Below are 13,860 nucleotides of genomic sequence, written 5' to 3'. Positions count from 1 at the left end.
TTCTCAGCCAAGTGGACTATACATAAATATTTTCAGTTTTAATATTATAAAAATACTCTGTCATGTGCCACTTAAGTGACATGCAAGACATGAGTCCCACGTCAAGGGAATAAACATTTCAAAAAATAGATTCAGTTAATTTAAAAGTGTCTGAGTGAATATGCCCAAAAGCTTTATTTTTAAATTTTTAAAACTGTAAATTAAAACCTATTTTAAAAAATAATTTTATAAATTCTTTTTATCTAGTCAATTTTGTAATTCAGAAACAGAAAAAAAATTGTTGACATAGAAAACCCACTGAGCTGAGATTTCAAATATCTTAAACACATCCAAAAACTTCTATTAATTTTTAAGGACATCTGCTTTAGTTGAGCACTCAAATCACATGCGAATTTTGTGTTGGTTTATGGCAGAATATTCTCAGTTGCTACTTTTTGACTGCAGATTTCTAATTCTACATGCGAATATGCAGTCAACACAAGCAGTCGAACATGCAAATGTGGAAAAGAGTGGTTCATGTAAAATACTTGTAGAACTACTAATTAGGAGAGATACAGCAAAGTATTCCCGGAGAAAAAAATCTGACAACAAACGACCTTTGCAGTTTTAGCAGGCTGAAGTGAGGAGAAGACCAGCTCCTTCCTGCCCCTGGTTAACACCGGTGGAAAGAAGCCTATTGTTTTCAGCAAGAACAGGATCAAACCCATAGCTGCCAAGGTGTTAATGGCAGCAGAGTCCACCCTGCATTTGGGACTGCCAGCGCCGGGCCACAAGATGTTGGCATCAGCTGCTCCTTCCCACCTCCGGCTGCGTGGTCCTCATCTTCCGCTGCAGCTTCCCCGCTCCAGCTATGCCACAACAACTGCTTGTGGGAGCACAGGGTAAACCGGATTGCTGAAAATAGCCCTTCTGGAGTGTTATTTTTAACCTGGATCCCTTCAGATCATGTCAGGGTGGCCTCACGAGCCATGGTGCGCGTGGGGGTGCGTAGTAATGCAGGATAACGAGTTACCAACAGCATGCGGTGGGGATGGGGAGCGGAACACAGAGGACCGTTTAATCTGGCTTTGCCCCTAAAGGCAGAGTATTGTGGAACTACATCCCTGTTTACCAATTTCGTGTACAATATACGAAGCAGAGAGAATACAAGTCTTTCTGTCATACCCGTGAGACGACAACAAAGTTCCAAAATGCTTAAAAATCATTAAAATACTTTTCTTTTCCTTTCTTTTTGTATCGCTGTAGCTAAATACACACACAGAGAAGATCTCTTGCAATATTAAATAACTATTTTCCTCACTTTCTTTATCCTTTCAGTGTAATTCAGTGCCTCTTCTAAAGGACTCCATCAAAGCCAAGTCATGGGGTGTCAGAGACATTCCCAAGAGAAATCTCTGCTAATAAACTACATGGCAGCTATTCACAGCAGAAGCACTTATTCCCAGCACTAGTAACACAGCACCTTCTAGACAACTTTTCTAATGATGGTGTCACAGAGAGGAAGTAGTAGTACCTTCCAGATAAAAGCAAAAATATGTGCACACCAAAAAAAGAAGCCACTTTCCATCAGGAATGAAGAGGGGCACTGCTCTGAAAAATGGGAGAGTAGAGCTGTCCTTGAGACTTGTCAGTGCATTTCCACCCACAGAGACTGAAGAAGTGTCCACACACTTGCACAATGAACACTGAATAGATACTGGAAGGAGGAAGATAAACTTTTCCCTAAGAAGCTCTCTCCTTTATTTCTCGATAGATGAGTCCTATCCTTCTTTCTCAAAAGCGGGTCTCTTCTCCTGGCTTCTGGGAACTAGCTGCTATGAGGAAATTTTTGAATAAAGAGCAATTTTCCTAGCTCAGAGAGCAGCAGCGAGGGAAAAGCCCACATCCTCGGACTGGCTTTTCTTTCAGCTCTTCCATGCATTTTTCAATAGTCATTTGGCCCCTGGCTGTCTGTTTGAAGGACTGGCTACACAAACAAGCTGTAAGAACAAGCAGTTCAATTGGTGCTTCTGTATCTAAACAGGATGTCAATATTAGCTATTTTAATCTTTATTTTTTGATTATTTTTAATCCTTTCACAACTCTTCATCTCTGAGGCTGATCTGGGATTGATATTGCAGCCAGAGAGGATTTGGGATTTTATTTAATCCTGCTTCTTTGCCATGTAGCTAAAAGGCTTTTGCCTTGTTAACAATATTATACTCCAGTTAAATCAATAAATATTCACCATGTCTGCCCACTCCTTGTAACTCCTCCCTGGACAAAAGCCTCAAAGCATTTGAGTAGAGCAGAATAAGATCAATGCTTCAAATGACAAGCAGGCAAAAGAAGAAACAAATACAGCTTATCCAGCCAGTTCGCTTTTCCCTGCCTTTTCTCTCCTCCTGTATCCCACTTGTCATCTTTTTTCAACACCTCATTATCTGCCTCTTCCTTTTTCTGTGCTTTCCTCACTTGGTCTCACCCTTGTTGCCAACAGTTCGCTGCTTCTCTTTCCAAACTCCAGGTGACATCTTGTTGCCACAGCAATATCAGACATAAAAAATTACATCTGCAACCAACTGCTGTTCCAGCAAAAGTTTGTAGAAATAGGCCTCAACTACAACGCTAATACTTTTGAATTTGCCCCTAAAATTTTCAGTGCTAACATTTTCACTGCATGCTCTTTGCTCTGTTATCCTTAACAAGCTGAAACCCTTCAGGTAACCCATCATATTTACTCTTGTAGGTTCCAGACTTTATAAATACCTGTCTATATATGATGTGTAGATATATATATTTATTTAAGTACATATATCAGTTTTTTAAACACCCCCACAAAAAAGCCAATGCATGTATATACACTGACATGTACAGACTACTTCCTCCAATCCGCCATTACATGTATAACACCTGTAGATTCATCTCTAACTTTCCTGACTGCTCCTTTACCCATTATTATCTGATCTATCCCTACCATGGATATGAAAACTGTCACCTGGCTGATGCTATACCACCACCCTGATTTCAGCTTTCAATGCAAAATCATTCAACTGCCTTTTCCATAACTCACATGCACGGTGGTGTGTGGAATTCAGCTTTACATACAATGGAAAGCCATGCTTTGCTTCCTACCAGTTGTGGAGACAGGATATTCATGACCAGCCAGATTCCCTGGGTCACCCCGGCATGGCAGGAAACAGCAAATGGGGTCGCAGGCACAAGACCAGTAAAGGCACTTACTTATGGAAGAGAGGACTGTCATGTCCTAAATCGTCTTCTTCCCTCTGTCAGATATCAGCCATGCTAGCGAGGGTTTCCCGAGTTAAGAGAAAGCTGGGCTCACTTGGTTCCCTCTGTTTTCAGTGAAGCACGTCTGAATGAGATTACTCCTTTGCCTTCTGTATTATCTGCAGAGAAAGCCAAAGGTGATTAACTTCTAAATTATCAGATAAGCTTGCAGTCCAAAATAAGCTGGTAATGAATATTCCCCAGAGAATAAGAGCCAACATTCCCATTTTAATCATTACAGTTTCTACCTGTCAACGGCACGCACGTGCATCACATCCAACATGGCTTGACATCATTAGGGCATCATCTTGTATTTGAAGTATGTGGCTAAACTTATACTATGAAATACACTATATATATTCTACTTTCTTCAAAAACCTGCAAAATGATATCTTATCACTGTGTTTCCTAATGAGAAAATTAACTTAGCTAACTCAGTATTACATATGCCCCCATGAAATTATCCAGTTTGGATTTTGAGTTTTTACTGACAGTTGAATTGCAAAGTTACAAACAAGAAACTTAAATGTCATTAAACTTGAACAGAGAATTTCAAATAAACTAATAGTTGGTCATTATGAAAAAAAAAACTTAGAATACGTATCTAATAATTATTCAAAATGAAAAGAAAGCATTATCTATCTCCAACAACAAAGGACAGAACAGGGAAACTCAGCAAGGGAGGGACAGCTGCAGCACAATATATTTTTTGTAGCCAGGGTTGTGAGGGGAGGTTGTTTGTTTGGGTTTTTTGCATTTGGGCTTTTTTCTCCTGGAAGCAAGGAAAAAACAGTTAGATGTGGCTTTGCATATGCCAGATGCGACAATGAGATCAAATCCCTTTCTGCGGAAAGAATTGCTTCACAGAGTGTTTGATTTTGAAAGAGCAAGGACTCATTGTCTCTAAATTTTGCTGGATACCAATAAATGCTGGCATTAGTGTGACATTTCCCTTTGAAAGCTGGAGTACAGAATTAATGCTCATAAACAGTGCAGATCTGCAACCCTTGCTATGGCAGAACAGTGCTTACTGTCACAGACTTCAGAACGACTCACGTGAACATGACTATGGGTTACAGCCCCCGGGTCTTTTACTAACAACACTTTCATTTTCTACCTACCAGATGGAAGTGGGTTTTTTCTTATATTTGGGATATCTTTCAAGAACCTAATGCATTATTAAAATCTTCTGATGAAGTACAGCATTCATAGTCATAGCTTACATGTATTTAATCAGTTTAGCTTAGCAAATGTTTATAGCATTTGCTAAACGATTAAACAATTCTTCAGAGACATACCACAAAGTAACGTCATAAATTTAGATATATATTTCTTGTGTTGTAACAATTGCTTCACTTATGAAAACTTCTTCTTTAAAAAATTAATACGTTCCTCTGCGTGTGCCATAATAGGTTATTTTTTACATCTCTCAGGTTGGACATGGCTGTAAAACACTGGTTTCTCTCCTGCTATATAGTATATTACAATCTACTAATAAAACTGTCTAAACATCTCTGCCATGATTCTCTTTCATGCACATGAAAGAAATGTCCATGTGTGATCTATTTGTTGGTGGTCTTCTTCAAACTGTTTTCCCTAGATTTTTCATACACATATATTTCATAGATGCATTTATATTGGCCTTCAGTTCTGCACATGTATCAGCCAACTTGGTTTTGGTCTACATTGGCCTTATCCCAGGTCTTGTGGGCCTTAGTGAGGTGAAAAAATGTTTATAAAACTGAAGAATGGACCTCCTACTAATGTTCTTTTACGAAATTGCCAGCATTTGGATCAGAAACATTAAAAAAGTACATTTAAGCATTCCTTTAGCATCATTTCCTGGAAGACATTCTTAATTCTAATTTAACAAATTAATGTTAATTAAATGGCTGCAGTACAAACAAAAAAAAAAAAAAGTCGAGAATGTAATCTTCCCCTGTAAAAGTTAAAAAGATGCATATTCACAAAAAATAAAAATAATCTTTCTCAGCAAGAAGCACTTGCAATAAATCAACTTCTGAGGCTTGTAGCAGCTCTTTGTGTGATATTGTGTGACATAAACAGAAAATCTGAACATGAAGTACCATTCTTGGGAAGAAATTTGACAAAGCCATAATGTGGTCACCTCATTACAGAGAGATCAACTGCTGCTAATAAAAGCAGATATCTTGGAGAGCCAAATCCATGGAAAAAAATGTGAGACTGCAACGCCTGCCACTGGCAGCTGAAAAACAAAAAGTACTTGGCTTTGTGGACGCTTGAGTCCCACAAGCGTTAACTACAGATTAACCTGTTTGTCCTGATCATTGATTTGTCTGCTAAGTAAGGCTCCAGCCTTACTCAGAGGTCCCCTTGGCTTCAGGTCCGGCCTCGTTAAGTAACCAGGGTATCAGGGAACTGTTATCCTAATACCTGCCTAGAGACAATGTTCTCAATTCTCCTTTTCAAACACGGCCAACCAAAAATTTTTCTTTCCAGGCCCACCCGCCAGTGGAGAAGCAATGTGGTTTCTCCAACACAGGTGTAGCGGTAGCCTCCCCGACAGATCAAGCACACTCCCAAAAGCCCCTGTCCCCTCCCAGCAGCCTGCGCTGCCCATTGGGGTAGGGCTGTCAGGCGTCTGGCGATGGGCAACCGTTTGCAGGGTGCACAGCCACCCCAGCAAATGTCCACCCCTGTACGGGCCTGAGCTTGCTCGGAAAGGAAAAGTGAAGGGGCATCTGCCAGGGAAGCTCAAGGCTTCCTCAGTGACTGGCCCTTTCCATTTATTGATTTGTCCCTGTCTGTCATATTTCACCCATGTTTTCCTGTCTCTCCCATATTTTTTCTCCCTTTAACTTCATAGCTACGAGACCCTTAAGACGTAAATGAAGCTTTTGATATTTTTTATGTCCTGTTAATTACTTCTCTACAGTTTTGAAAAATAAAATTTCCCTTAGTGATTTAATTTTTCCATCTTGACAGATACTGACTGCTTCAGACACATCAAGTTTAAAAGTTCAGGGTGCCTGTTTTACTTTGTGCATTAGAACCACCTACTATATCGACTGATATACGTAAACATTTCTTACTGAACTTACTTCATAGACATAAGCAAATGCATAAAACTGCAAAAACAACTGAGGAACTTTATTTTTTATGAATAGTGAATTATTCAGAACATAGAACTGCAGGGAGATGTTCTACAAAGTAAGATTAAATCTGGTGAAGAGATTCAGATTGTCTATCTTTAACTAGTAGTAATATTAGAATATGTCAAAATCAGATGTTTCATTTCAGAAAAGCAGGGGGGTTTATTGATGCTTTCAAAATGAAACTGGCCACATTTTCAATTCAAAATTCTGTTTATTTTTTAATTAAAACTATGATGTGAAAAAAACCCAGAGGATAAAACAAAAGAACTAATTTGTGATCAAATTGAAATAAGATGCTTCAATTTTTGGTTCAGATATAAATAAAAAATCTATTATTTACTCTTCTAACAATAATCAATTTGTGTCAAAATTGTTACTACAAAAAGAAATTACATACGTCACAGTAGCAAAAGTCGTGATATATACAAATAAATGTGTAGTTCAGGGACAGTGAATGCTGATAATACTTGAGGTAACAAAAGAAGAACTTCAAATCCCATGCCACACTCACATTTTAAGAATTAACCGATCTCTCTGCCAAGCTGGAAGATACAAGAAAATACTTCCTCTCTTTTGATATCATGATCTGAGTAAGATTTTAAGAGCCAACATAGACAACCGTGTCAAAAGAAGGGAAATAAATATCAGTTAAACCAGAAGGAATTAAAACAAAAATCTGAGAACAAAGCGTACGATTTTAAGGCCTTTAAATCCTTTACAGGGTGTGAGTCTCAGAGACATCAAGGTAAACATTGTCATCCTAAGCAGTTCCAACAATTCTATCATAACCCGTGTAACTCTTAATATTTTTCTAAACAGTTCTGAACTTAGCAGTTCAGAGAGATTCTAGTCCTACAAAAATACGCCATCTACATGCAAATAAAGTACCTTAGACTTCTATTGCAAAGGGTTACAGCAACATCTGTTTTTAAAAATTCTCTCAATGGGAAAAAAAAATGCACGGCCACTAATTTCTGCACTGCTTCTTATTTCAAAATATTTTATATCTCTTTCAAACTATCGATAGCTGACAGGAAAAAAAGTTTGCACCAAAGTGAAAATCTGTATTCATCATTCGGCATGACTTTTTAAAATAAAAGAAGCATTGTTTTTTCTATCTTTTAGTCTCTGCTGTTTTGGAGGGGAAAATATTTCCTCTCTTTTGATGTCACGATCTGAATAAGTTTTTAAGACCCATTTACCAAGACAGAATACAGTGTTAAAAGAAGAAAATAAAATTAATAAAAACAGAAGGGACTAACCCAGAAATCTCTGGTGGCTCAAAATTACTACTCACTCGAACAAGTTTTAAAGAAATTAATTCTTCACTCCAACATTGTGCTGAATACTCTCCATATAATAAATCTTTCTTAACTGACTGGAGCTGGTAGAGTTAGAGGCTAATATACTGTTTGTGTTCTCCTCTCAAACTTATGCTCTTTCAAAAGAAACCAGGCTCGTCTCCCCTTATACCGATGCACACTGAAACAGCTCAGACAAAGAGCAGCCTCACAAAAGGCAAACCCAACATGTTGCTAATATGCCACAAGAAAGACTGGCCGTAGAGCATAAAATACGAAAAGCCTGCAGTACATCCTCAGAGGACCGTAAAAACATCTACCCTTAATATTAAACATTCCTCTGAAAAGCAGTGTTTCACCGCCAAAGGTAACCGCATATTTCACCAACAGAAGCAATCTGTGGCTATACACAGCTGTCCAGACTAAGCCATTACACTGCAAGGAAACCATCGTTCTACACATCGATGTGCAGGTGGCTTCTTTGCATTTGCCCTCTTATCCGTAGCTGCCCTCCAGCCGTCTGCCCAAGCAGAGCTGAGTGATGAACCCAACTAAGGATGGGTTTTTTAATAATTCTGAATTCAAATGATCCTTTTTGTTGCAAAGGATGTGCACGTGGAAAAGTCTTGCTTTTGGCTGATTCAAGCAGAGTGAAGCAGTCTTACCAAGCACCCCTTCACACCTAACACAACACTAGACACCAAGCGAAACCAGGCACCCTCAGGCATCATTCCATGATGTCACGAACTGTCCACAGCCCCTTCCCTCTGCAGGAGGAATAAGGCTGGTGCTCGCCATTGCCTTCGGAGGAGGAAAAATGTAAGCCATTTACTTTCAGCTCTGCCCCTTGCCCATTCTTTCCGTATCTGAGACACAGTTACTGAAGTGGTTTTGTTTTCAGCAGTGCATAGCATGGAGTTACAGTAAATCAGTGTTGTGGTAGATACTTTTCACGGTAAGAAAATGTAGTCACATAACTACTGAAGGGAAAAAAAAACCAAAAAAACCAAAGGGCTAATAAAGAGGGAGAAAAATACTTGCAGCCCCATCTTTTGCTGGAGATGAGTAGTAATGCGACTACAAAAAAGTCAGAGGCCAAGTCTACCACCAACTGGTGTAAGTTTTGGCTGAGACCCCAAAGGAGATGAATTTTGGAGTACAGAACAAATTCCAAATGTAAAAACTAGTGATTCAACAACATAAATAGTTAGATCTTTTTAAATCAGCAAAATATAAACATATATATACGTATAAAATATTAAAAAAAAACCCACAAATGTCTATGATAAATGCTGAAGTGAGATCTGAAATGAAATTTTATTACTATTAGTGATAGACAATAGTGTTCTTGATTTAAAAAAAGCGACAATCTCTAGAAACTATAAGCTTCCCTGGATCAACTATTATTCTTCAGCATGTCCATATTGCACTGAACAAAACAGGAACCCAATTCTTTCTGAAACCTCTGAGTGTTAGCAGAATCTCAGTATTAAATAACGATATAATGATATGTAAATAGATACCACAAATCTGTCTACTTGGCTGCTACTAAAATCCTGCTAAAAATATTCTAAACAAAAGATTCTAATAAGAGGCGTTTAATGACTGTTCTTTCTAGAAGTTGGTAAGTGTTTTCAACCAGCCTTACAGATGATTAAATAATATTCAGCAAACCCATGTTTTTTTCTTTCAATGAATAAACTATAGCTAGGTTAGACTTTCATTACTTCATGACATTCAAAATCCCAGTGAAATATGAGAGTTACAAATGGGTTTGCATTATTCTGATTTTGGGCAATCCGTCCGTGACACATTTCTGCTTGTCAAAACGACCAGACACTGATTAGTCTTGGCACCATGTACTTTTCTGGAATAACAATAAATGTATGTCACAGATGGTCTTTGCATGTCGTACATCTTTACAAATACTTCTCATTTATTTCTTTTTTCTTCATGTATAACAGCAATTAAGAGAAAAGGTACAAATTCAAATTCTAACCCAGAGATATTGTTCGTCCCATTCTGCTCCAAATATAAGGGGTTAAAGTAGATAGATAAACTGAATTCACTGTACCTTCACTTTATAAAGTTAATCAGAAAATGTCTTTTCCATTTATGAAGCCTTGCAAATATTGTGTGCAAATGTAAGCATGCATGAAGGAAAGACAAAGAATTCCTTTTTTTAAGAATGGCTACAGTGTGTGTGTGTGGTGCCCTGGATTACCCTCAAAATGTGCAGATGACCATTACCAAAGGAAGTGGAAGGAACAGCATGTTCACCAACTGCAGAGCCAGGAATAACAGAAGCCACACGTTCAACAACAGCCATATGACTACAGGCAGGCTCTGACCGGGCACTTCCCATTCAGGATTAACATAATGTTTATATGAAGCAGAAAAATGCACCTCACTTACCCAAAGCTACATATTTCTCTAAGAAACACATGCCCCTGAAATAGGAAGCAGTACCTCTGGCCTCTTAACTGAACAGATGGGTGAGCCCTCAGACTAGAAGTGCCAGCTGCAGAAACAGGATTTGAAATGATCGGAAGTCATCATCTGTTTCCAGAAAGCACGCCTTGGGTTTCATCCCAAAGATCAGCATCCCCGCTTCTCAGTGTAAAAAAGAGATGTTCTGACCGGCGGTTTGCTCCTGCACACAATGTCAGTGCTGCCCAAAGTGAAACAGAGGAGCGAACAGGCAGCAGATGGAAGTGGGGCCCCATCCTTGCCTTTATTAATTATTTAAGAGTCCTCAATGTTTGCACAGAGAAAAATGTTTTCAAACTGGTAATAAAAATACACTTCCGGGCTAACCAAGGTCTTCATGATATCGCAAGCAAAGCATCCAAGAATGAATCCAGAGTCATTAACCACTTCTGAAATAATTGTTACTTTTTTATATGTGTTTTTAAAATTAACATGTGAAGTAAATTTAATCTGCTTGTTATTATCTTTATTGTTTTGTCCCCAGGCTTCATTTTTATCTCCATGTCAGTGAAACATGTAAGATAATTATTTAAATTAATACAGCAAAAGAATCCACAGTAACAAACATACTTTAAATTTTATCTTAAAAAAAGATAATCTCTTCAGAGATCATCGTAAAAACCGGCCTTCAGGTTACTCTGGAGAGCACGCAACAGGACGGGGCAGAGGTGAGCTCAGTACTGGTCACAGGTGAGAGGTGGCTGGTCCTCTGCCCCTTTGTGGGGAAAGCCCTGATAGGAGAGGAGACAGACTCACACACAGTCCCTCCTCACAGAGCTCTGCAGTTACTCTATAAAATAAACTGCTGATCTGAAGTGTATCAACTGCGGGTAGACGAGAGTCTGCTGCCCACCAGGAACTCTTTGCTAGCAGTCGTGCTTGACCTCTTAAAAGGAGAGACCTCCATGCAGCTACCTGTCTTCCTCAGTACTTGAACTACTAGGCTAGCGCACTGGAGGATGGTTCTGTGCTCCTTCTGGCCGTGGCTAAAAGCCCGCTGCAGAACAGCCTTCCTGGAGAGGACTCCAGACCATGCAATTGCCAGGCGAGGTGCCTGCTGCCTCTGCAGCCCCTGCTGAGGTGCCCCAGTGGGCCTTGGCCAGCTGCCGCGGTCTAGCACACCTCCGTATGTGTGAGCACTCTCTGCCTCCACAAGAAGGAGGCAATGTATTTCCCCGGCGGCAGTAACCCCTGCGCTGAGCCCTGGCTGGGAGCCTGGTGGGTGATGGGGCCAAAGAGCTGCCAAGGAGCATTTCAACAGTGCGACAGGAATGGTAGCAGAGCTCCAGTACTCCGGCCTGTGCTCTGGTGCTGCTTAATACTGTATATATGTATGCACGTATGTACATATACGTAAACAAGCATTTCGCCTGCCAGACACTGTGGCAAGGCTGCAGCCGCCCAGCTCAAAGAGTATCAAAAAGTCCAGTGTTACACAGTCTTTGCTTTAGGCGCTGCTTCCACCATTCACTTGCCTCCTTCTTCTGGCTTAAATGTTTTCATTTATTCTGTGTGTTCTTCCTAAGTGGGCATGTTTCTGTTTGATTTACTAACAAGCCAGTAATTTGGGAACAAAACAAAAATCAATGTTTCATAAAGGAGCCTAACTAAGGTGATGGTGTGAATTAACAAATCAAGCCCAAGGGTGTCAGAAAAAGGGCTGTGCCCACAGGCATCGTAATGTTTGTTTGCCACGTCCCCTCTAAGGTGCCTTCAAATTGCCTGTCTCTACAATGGCACCAAAGAGCCTTGCTGCAGCTGGCTGCCCAGAGCCGGGCACACGCGTATGTACGCTCCACCAGCCTGGCACCAGTTTGCCTGTCTCGTGCTGGCATTCCTAGCAACACCTTAATGCCTGTCCCAAGACAGCATAGTTTCAAACCAAAACATTCAAGCACAGTTCAGTACCTCTTAACCATAAAATTGAAGGTGACGTGCAAAAGTCAATGCAAACCAGTTTGGAGGGCGAATTAAGTAGCCTTTGGGAAGAAAGTGTATAGAAAAGCATCGTAGGCCTGAAAGGAATGCAGGGACAAACCAGAAACACAAAACCCCAGAAGATGAAGGGAATCAGAGAAAAGAAAAATGACAAGAGAAGGGAAAGGGGGACTGCAATGGAGGGTGAGTGTATTTTCCCAGTGAGTGAGCTGCGAGGCGCGGGGCACTCACCAAGTGGTATTTAGGGATGAAAGTTTAATTGGTACTTTTTTCTGTCCTTTTTGATCTTTGCACAAAGCCTTTCTTCACACAAAGGACAGAGAGGTTTCTGTGGGGCTGTATGGTATGGCAGCCAGTGTCCCTCGGTTCTGGCATTTCCCGTATTTCCCGGGATAAATGGGGTGCCTCTCCCTGTTCCTCCTGCCTTTCTCTCAGCCTCCGGAGGAAGACATTCCCGGGACATTTCACCGCGGCGGAACGCTTTAACCCCTGTGACAGCAGTTTCTCTGGCGCGTAGTTTGCTCTCGCCACCAGATAAGGTGCGACACGAGTCCAGGACAAGCCAAGACCCGCTCGCCCCCCCCCCCCCGTCGGCGCTGCTAGCCGCACGGCAGGCGTCTTCTCTAACACGCCGTTTGGCTTCCCAGAGCTTTTTCTTTGAAAAATAAAAATTAAGCCAGGCCCCCTTCTATCTTAAGTACCGCAACTCTAAGAACACCGTGAACCGAGGGCTGCAACAGAAAGGGGGAACCATTTCTGGAAAGTAGCGAATACCCTCTGCATCTGGGGGAGACACCTCCGGGAGAGGCGAGCGCAGGGACGGAGCTTTAGCGGCCACGGCCGACTCTTTCACTGATGACCGGAGGCGAAACATGACCGACCCCCTCGGGCGACCCTCTCTCCAGCTGAGGAGGGAGCCTGCTGGCGGTCGGTAATGCCTTGGGAAGCTCTCGGGATCCGCAGAAGCCGAGAGAAACGCCAGCAGAAGTTGCTGACATCTGCACCAACAGCCTCGAGTAATTTTGCACTTGAGATGCTCCCGTAGGAGAAGACTATGTCATGAGGGAAGCATCGCCACCTTTATCCTGTGTGGGAAGCATAAAAATGTGTTTCTGGGACGATCAAAGCTGGGTGAGGGGGGGGAGGATATCATGTTCTCACCGCTTCTGCGCTTCGCTTGAATTAAACTCGGAAAAAAAAAAAAATTACGAATAACTTACCCGGTCATGCTTCCTACTTTGCTCTATGGGCGGCATATCTCTGAACGGATCGCAGAGTTCTCAAATAGATTTATTTTCAATTATACGAAGAGATATTTCACAGTGCGCATTTCTATGCAACCGGTTAAAAAAAAAGCCCGAAAGCGAGTTGCATTGATCAGCTGCCTCCCCAAAAACGGCTGCTGCCGTGCCCGCTCGCTCCCGGAGCTGACTGCAATGCCTCCACTTAATTTGGTGCCCCGGCAAATCCACTAACATGCTAATTCCTATGAATTCTGAAAGTTTATTTATATTTGAAAGTTTATTTCTGGGAACAGCCGTCCCAGCAGAAGTTAAACAGCGGATGCCAGCAGGCAGCAAAGAACACGATTTTAAGGCACTCGTTGAACTAAACGCGCTCCTGCCTCTCTTCCCACCCATCCATAAGTAATCTGATCATTTCACACTCGTGCCAGCTAATACTTTACGCCACATATGCGTGTATGCATTGAACTACGAAAACGA

The 13,860-nt window shown here is 41.1% G+C and overlaps 1 long non-coding RNA gene across 1 annotated transcript in view; it reads right to left on the bottom strand.

Annotated features, from left to right (window-relative positions):
* LOC115352925 overlaps nt 1-10,370 on the bottom strand; it is a 47,403-nt gene extending 37,033 nt beyond the window's left edge. The window contains exons 1-2 of the long non-coding RNA XR_003927332.2: nt 10,178-10,370; nt 3,223-3,389 (exon numbers count right to left, since the gene is read on the bottom strand). This is a non-coding gene — a long non-coding RNA (uncharacterized LOC115352925). The remainder of the gene's footprint in view (nt 1-3,222; nt 3,390-10,177) is intronic.
* Nucleotides 10,371-13,860: the final 3,490 nt, after the last annotated feature.

The sequence above is a fragment of the Aquila chrysaetos genome, chromosome 2 (genome assembly GCF_900496995.4).
Source record: "Aquila chrysaetos chrysaetos chromosome 2, bAquChr1.4, whole genome shotgun sequence".
NCBI lineage: Eukaryota > Metazoa > Chordata > Aves > Accipitriformes > Accipitridae > Aquila > Aquila chrysaetos.
This window is presented reverse-complemented; position numbering and strand designations above follow the sequence as displayed.